Below are 8,172 nucleotides of genomic sequence, written 5' to 3' on the forward strand. Positions count from 1 at the left end.
GGCGCGGGGTTGCGGTAGGTGCTGCGGCGGGGGCTCCTCTGTGAGGAGGGGCCGAAGCTGCCCCGCGTCGGACACGGCCGGGCCCGCAGGAGCCCTCCCCGCAAGGCTCAGCGGGGCCCCTCGGCGGTGGCGCCCCAGGGAAAGCGCGTTTAAAAAAGGGCAAAATGTCACCAGGGAGGCATGAGGAGAAGGTGTGAGAGAAACCGTGTCTGAGGTGAGAGAAGGAGGGGGTCGGAGGTGCCAGGCAGAGGCTGCCCGGCAGAAGGTAGCTGTGGAGCAGACCAGGGCATGTGGAAGTCAAAGAAGCCCTGCGGCCCTGGCATAAAGTCACCAAGAGGGTGGCTGCAGGCTGCCAGACACCTGCTGCTCCCCTTCTGAGATCCAGCCCTGGCGAGAACTCTCCACCTGCAAGTTCAGCCCAGTTCTGAGGCAGAAAGTGTTGGCAGGTGCAAGCAGAGGATACCCTTGGGTAGCTTCTCTGTTTTTTTTCTCTACACCTCATGTCCCTCTAACGGTTTTTCTGCTTGAGTAGATTCCTTAATGGCTCTTCTTCCACCTGGGTTATTTTGACTGTCCCCAGCTAAAATTGCTCCTGCATCAGCTTGCTGCTACATCCAGTCTGGAAGAATGAGGAGAGGGGACTTGGGAGTAAGTATGCGGGAGTGCGCAGCAGCAAACACCAAGCATGAAGAAGAGATGAAGACTGATGCTTGGAAATCAGATGCAGAGCAGAGGTCTAAGCCACGATGCTGTTGGCCACATGCAAGAGGCTCACACCCTCCCAGCGAGTCCTGCTGTCACTCCTGCAGCTCCATGTGGGTGCAGGCATCTGTGCTGAGAGACACTCCCCCCCTCTAGGAATGAGCACAGTATTATTTATCCCAGTAAATTATTCCCTTGCAGCAGTGTTTGGAAAGTAAATTTGGGGTTTTTTCCCAGCGCTGTGGATAGCAGTCATTGGGGAATTTCAAATGATAGTTACCAGGTAAATGAAATGGATCTTTCCAACTATTTTTCAAACTTGTTTTAATGTTGCTTAATTAACATTTGAAAAGAATCATGCTATTAATGGGAGAATCCTACAAAGGAAGATTAAGTCACAAAGACAAAATCTTTAAGATTTGTGGCTCCCCCATGACATAATTGCAACAGAATCTATATTTAGTTTCTAGCTCTCCTAGTTCGTAAACGAGACTCTGACACCTAGTGTCTGCAGGCAGCTTGAAAAAAACAGTTGAGAGTGCTCTGGTAATTCCTATAATTTTTAATCCTGAAATTGCTGCTGTAGCAGTGCTGTCAGTCACAGCATCTCAGGAACTGTAAACTGGGAAGAGGATGGGAGAACCTCAGCAAAGATGCAGCTTTACTGCTATCCCTGGGGCTGAGAGGAGAATGACTCTTGCAGCTGGGCATGGGTGGCTGGTCCTGGTGAGCCTGCAGCATGGCATCACCTTATTCTGACCCGAAATATGAGATGCTGACAGATTAAAAATTGACATTTTTTTATGGTTATTGCTATACCAGCTGTAGCACAAATATACCAGTGGCCAAATAAGCTGGGGGGTTTTTTTGTTAGCTTTGGTCTGAGTGATCCCCTTTTGGTAAAACAGAAAAAAATGGGGATAGGGAGTAAAGATGCTCCAAATTTCGGGACAGGGAGCTATCCAGGCCTTTAAAGTAAAAGACTGGGGAGCCCCATCTCAAATCCTGTGGTTGTCACTGGGATTTTTGGACAGCTGTAAAAATTTCCACCTAGGAGCAAGTTTCCCAAAACCCAGAACAGGACTTAAGTCCCTTATGTTTAAAAATACACTCTTTTATGATCTCATTACAGTGGGGAGCCTGCTACATGAACAACCTACTTCTTCTTTCAAGTTGCCAGAAAACAGGAATACCTCTGGAGAGTTACTTGGGTTCAAGGACTACTTGCATCTTTTTTCTTCAAGAAAAAAGACTTAGGTGATATCAATGTTCTTTTCCTTAGCTATAAACGTTTTTCAGTCCTAAATGAAAGATGCTGCTGTCACCGATTGCTAAAAGATGCAGTTAAAAAGCCATGAAAACAAGGTGGTCTTTTCACTAGGGAAAGACAAGACTGTGGGAAGTGAGGCCCTCGTGAAAAAGCAGGCCAGGCCAGCAGAGAGCAGTGTTTTATCAGCAACACTATTTCCCCAGGGACAGCGCAAAATAGTGCCATATTTCTTTTTCATAGTTGAAATATCTTGTATATATGTTCATAAAGAGTGCTGCATTTGGGATTAGAGATTCCAAAGAATGAGAATGTAATGCTGGGGGGTGGGGGGTGTTTCCTCCTGTGAAAAGCATCATTTATGTGCATGGGGAACAGTTCTCAGTCTGTTCTTGGAAACGCCGTTGCCTCGGAGGGGGCCCTGGGAGGGAGGGTAAATGGTTTAAAAAGTTCTGCATTTGTTCCTGAAACTTTCTCACATACAGTACTGTGGTCATTCCTAGAATTAACTCAAGCCATATAGTCTGTTTGTAACAAATTTTCAAGTGTGATGTCTATTGTATTATATATATTACTTACATGTGCAAATTTAAGAGTCATAGCTTGGTGTATTATACATATAATACCTGAGCTAGAATGGAGGTTACTGGGAACCAGTTATCTGGGAAATTATCTTTGTCACTCTAGTGTTATAAGAACAATTATGCTGGATGTCTGAATGAGAATTAATAAATAGTGATCAAAGACAAATTGTACAAATATGAGAAACTGTACAATTAAAAGGTTATTTTACCATTTTGGTCATGACTATTGCAAACAGTAACAAGATCATATCACAGATATAAATACAAGGTCAGTATTTTTGGCACAGCGTACTCATGAACTACACGTGACTGGTATGTCGTTTTGTGACAGCCAGGTAGTAACATATGCCAAATTACACAAAATGGTCTGTCTCCTCACATCCTCAGAGAGGCACGCAGGAGTTCAACCAGCTGACACGCAACCAGCGATAGAGCTTGGGCTGCCTTACATGGACACGGATGCACGTGTGCAGTTTTGAACATTTGACCTCTGAGAGCTGTACAGTTCATTAGGACTCCCTGTGCAGAGCACATTTCCCTCAGTACTGCTGCCCTTGCCCTGCCAGAGGACTGGCTCTTCCAGGCAGCAGCGCAGGTTTGGGAAGTTCAAGAGGGTGAGGAGTTTGTTCCCAGCTCCTGGCTGGTGCTGGTGCCGGTGCCGCTGAAGCTCGCACAGCAGCCCAAGGGTGCTCAGGCACCAGCCTCCCAGCTGCTGCTGCTCTGCATCTCAGTCCCCATCTGTGTCCTGGCTCCCAGGTGCTCCCCAGCCACTTAACTAATAACACTATTAATACTATTGCATCTTTAAGGGACAAAAGAGTACCTCAGGTGTCTCCTTGAGATATTTCATTTAAAGATTTTTGGCGTTCCTCTTGTAACAGCAGTCCAGGAAGCCAGAAGTTCTGTCCTATGGAAGGCCGAGTTAGGACTGTCTGAAGAAGAAAAATATTTTGGAAATACTAAGGAAAAGTAATAGCACCTAAACCTACAGTTGACTTTCCCACCCAGGGAAGAGTGGCAGATGTTCATTGAACAGTGAACATCTTGTTTCCCTATGGATCTGAGTCCCACAACCCCTTTATCTCCCTGCTGCAAACCACACATCTGTAGCGTTTGCCATGATATTGCATTTTCACATCCTCCCCACATCCCTGACAAGGATAGGTAGCTCTGCAGTCCCATCACTTAACCTGAAACCCTGCATGGCACCTGCTGCTCTCTGATGCCCTCCACTGTGGTTCTGCATCATTCCTGCCCAAAATTTCTATAGCAAGGGAGGACTTGGCACATGCTGTGGCTTCTCTGGAGCTGCATCTGTCCCTGGTCAGAGGGCCATGGTCAAATATACCAATAAATGCTGAGTTACTATTCACTTTCCTATAGAGAAAGCATAAATAAGATATTTCTACGTCTCCTCCGGATAGCCGCCAGTTTTTGACAAACTCAGAAACTAAACATCTTTAAGACATTTATGTTTCTGGCAATTGTGGCTGAAATTGGTAACTAGTTCAATAGTTTTGGAGGAGCAGCAGGTGGTCAAAACAATCACTTAAGCACCCTATTCTGAGGAAATCAGAACAAAACATGCCTTTGCCATATTCACGTTCAGGCCCTGCACCAACTGCTTTCCTTTTCTAGCTCTGTCTTCTTTTCTAATGATGTTCCAGTCATTTCTGTGGTCTGAAGTCATATGTCTTTTAGGATTTTCCTTCTGAGCTAAAGGTATTTTGTGGCAGTAAATTCAAAATCTGAAGCACTCTAGAATCAGGCCAAGCAAGTATATTTTGCTCTTGCTCTGCAATATAGTGAAACAAAGAAATTCACTCCACAGTAAAGTTTTTTTACTGTACGGCAGGTATTCTTTATTAGCAGCACTGGGATCACCCTGGGGATTCTCCACCATAAGGGCTCCCAAGAACTGGTAAGGGACATCAGTTTACATACACACAAATCATACATATTCATTAGATTTCCTTGAAAGGGGTGTCTTATGATAATGAGTTCCCAGGATTCATTTACACAGTCCGAGCATGCGTAGTGAAAATAGGGTGAGGGTCTTCGGTGGTCGATGGAAGAAGCACGTAGTTGTCTTCACTGTGTTCGCTAGCTGACCTTCTTTCCAGAGCATGCGCTAAGTCCAGATGCCTCCTCCCTAAATCAGCAGAATCATCCTCCCTATAATAGGGTCTCTGTGTCTCTTGGTTTGAGCACCCCCTTATCTTAGTTTTCCCATCCTAGGAGTTGCCCAAGTGTCCACCGAAGGCCTTGAGACTGCTGTCAGTGATTTACATAAGGAGCCTAACAAGCGTTTTAATCTTACCTAAACTAAGAGACCTAAGGAAACAGTTGAGGAGTCAGGAGTCCTTGAGAAACAAATGAAGCAAAGCACAAGCAAAGCTTTCGTACATCACACCACAATTTACTCTTAATAATTGTCAGAAATTCATTTGTTTGAGCCCTTCCATTCCCTTTCAATAGTAGGGTGTAATAGATGATCTTAGAGGCTTTGGATTGGATTTGTCTAGAATAAATGCTGGATGGGCTCCACCACGTTCTGTGATCGTATTACAGAGGGTGTCTCCTGGGGGACGTCACTGATATTTTTGTTAGTGGTTGTGGAAAAACCGAGCAGGTCTCTGCTCTTCCTCACTGCTGTTGGCAAGCCATGTACAGAAATGAGCTGTAACTTTGAAAATGCTGCCTCAGCGTGGTCTTTTTGGTGCCCTACAGGCTGAAGTTCTTCACAAATTTATCATGACCTACATAATTGACCTATATTATGTGTCTATTTGTGAAATAGGTTGCATTAATTAGAAACATGAATGGTGATGGCTTAGCAGTTATTTATTTATACTGAGGTGTGTGGCTGTTGTCTGCAGTCATGTATGGGAGGATCATTTCCAGATCTGCCCCCTCTGGCCCCTCCATATTTGACCTGTGCCTTGGATTATTGCAGTAAAACATTAATTGATTCTGCTTCAGGAAAAAAAAAAAAAAAAAAAGTAAAATTGCTTTTATTGCTCTTCTAAGCAAGGGCATATATCCTCATGCATGACTGTATGCAAGAAAATTAAGCATGAGGGAGAAAATACAGCAAAATTCCAAGCCCTTGACTTGTAGGGCAGTGAGTAGGGGCCGAGTGTGCTTTGCACTTCAGTCACTCCATTAAGACACATTTCTAGGCTGGGAAACAGTGTTATTACACTCTGCTGATATCTGAACATTTTATAATGAATGGGTTTGTTTCTCCTTGCACTTGTGCCTCACTTGCTGACTGTAGGAACTGTTTGAAATATAGGGTGACATTGAAATGTGGCGAGTTTAATGGAATTGCACCTGCTCCCAGCAAGTAAGAATTTTGTTTTTAATGTTTATAGATGGAGGTCCAAAGCCCGGCTGATTGTCCTCTAGGGGCAGATTTGGATCATGGCTTTAAAACAGATGTCTGCTGCTACAAACTCTAGCAGTTGTGTTAACAATGCTGTCAGGTGGTTTCCACTGCTGTGTCCTCATTCATGCAGACAGGATGCGCAGAGTGTAATCTAATTAAGGAGAATTCCCCAGACTTTTTTTCATGTATGCTATCAGTGCATTTTTAACTTCTCCAAATTCATTAAAAATTCATCCATCTGTGAGCTGTCACATAGCACTGTGTGGAATATTATCCGTAATTCCTTCAAGAAGCTTTTTTTGAAGAAAAAATGGGTGAGGAGCATGAATAAGGTGAAAACAAATTGCTACCATTTTTAACTGTTCACGATTTCAGGAACTGTTCCCCGTGTCTCATGTTAGGGATGGGTTTACAGAGAGTCAAAAATGTATGTTCTACCAGTGAGCGTGTGGGCAAAATGTTTATTCAAGTATGTGTACTATTCATTAGCTAATCTGGTTGTCAAGTGGCACAGGTTTGTCTAGCTGAATAGACAGCCCATGCCCTTGTTACTGATTTTGCGATCAACTGAAATTAAGTTATGTTTGATTTTAATATGAGTATAGTATTAAGAGGTATTTTAGTAGAAATTATTTGATCACATTTATTGCACTTTATACCAGCAACCGAATGCTACTCTAAAATCCCCTGCACAGCCCCATACCAAGGACGAAGGGATCGGTCAAAATTAACTAGTAGGAGTGTTTGGAACCTAGGTAACAAACACAATTTGATTTATAAATTGATTTATGAGGCATACATAGAACTAGAAGAATGCATGTAGCTGTCAAGGTCTAGGATTAATGGGAACTGAGGAAAACCAACTGTAACAGCTTGCGAGTACCTGCCAAGAAACCGTGAACTTAAGCAGAAGGTAATTCCAGCAGGGGGAGATCGCGACCCCCGACTCATGGACCACCTACTCACATTACACCCCAGACCCTTTTCTAGACATTTCTAGCTTTCACTGCACATAATCGGAAATAGGAGGAGAGTATGTGGATGATTTCCATGAAATTATATGTTTATGCATGAATACTTAATGAATATGTAGGAGCAAGTTCTATATAAGATGTATCATTTTGGTGCTTGGTGTGCGTTGTTGGCGAGACGACTCCCCTGCGCACCCGGCCGTTAATAAAGAAGTGTCTGCTTACCTACAGCACGTTGGTGTCGATAAGTTTTTATCCCGGTTTTCGGTGACATCTTGACCAGGCTTTTGTAATAAAGATTTTTATGATCTTGTCTTAATCTTGGAGTCAATTACAAATATACTGAGGCAGAAGACCTTACTATTCTGCTTCTTCTGCAGAAATTGATCCCAACCTCTTCTACAGAGCTTTTGAGAGGCATTACTATATGATGTATGATGTTAAGGCTCAAAAAAAAAGCAGCTTTTGGTAAAAATGCTTTGGTTTTAAAAAACACTTTGTGCATGATATATGATACATAGAATAATTTAGCTTCAAACTGACCTCATAAGGTTCCCATGCTCAAACTAGGGCCAAATTTGAACTTTGATTGGGTTGTTCAAAGCCTTGTCCAGTTGAGTTTTTAGTATCCTCAAGGATGGAGACTCTCTGGGCACTGTCCAAGGACGGAACCATCTCTAAGGTGAAATTTGTTTCCTGATACCTAATAGGAACTTGCCATGTTCTGGCTTGCACCCACCACTTCTTGTGCTATCATTGATGATCTCTGGGAAGAGCCTGGCTCTGTCTTCTCTTCTTTGGGTAGCTGCAGATAGCAATAAGCTCTCCCCTTTGCCTTCCTTTCTCCAGGTTGAACAAACAAGTGCTGAATGGAGGGGTAGGGTCTCTTCCCTTTGCTGTGGGCTCCCCTTCTGACCGTACAGCCCGGGGCATGGTTGGCCTGGTTGACCTTTGCTGCAAGAGCATGCTGCTGATCCTGGTCAGCTTGGCCTCCGGGGGCTTTTCTGTGGAGATATAGCCCTCAGTCTGTTCGCTTGGGTAGGGATTTCTGTCTGTCCTGGGGCAGGACTTGGCACATGCCTTTGCCAGACCTTATAAGGCCCCTGTCATCCCACTTCTCCAGCCTGTCCAGGTCCCTCTGAAGAGCAGCCCTGCCCTCCAGCTTGGTGCAGAGTGCAAACTTGCCGAGAGTGTATTGCACCCCAACTTCCAGGCCATTAACTAAGACCTAGATAGTATTACCCTCTGAAAAATGCC

This window comes from Athene cunicularia (genome assembly GCF_003259725.1).
Source record: "Athene cunicularia isolate RWA chromosome 3 unlocalized genomic scaffold, athCun1 chr3_part1, whole genome shotgun sequence".
In the NCBI taxonomy this organism is placed as follows: Eukaryota; Metazoa; Chordata; class Aves; order Strigiformes; family Strigidae; genus Athene; species Athene cunicularia.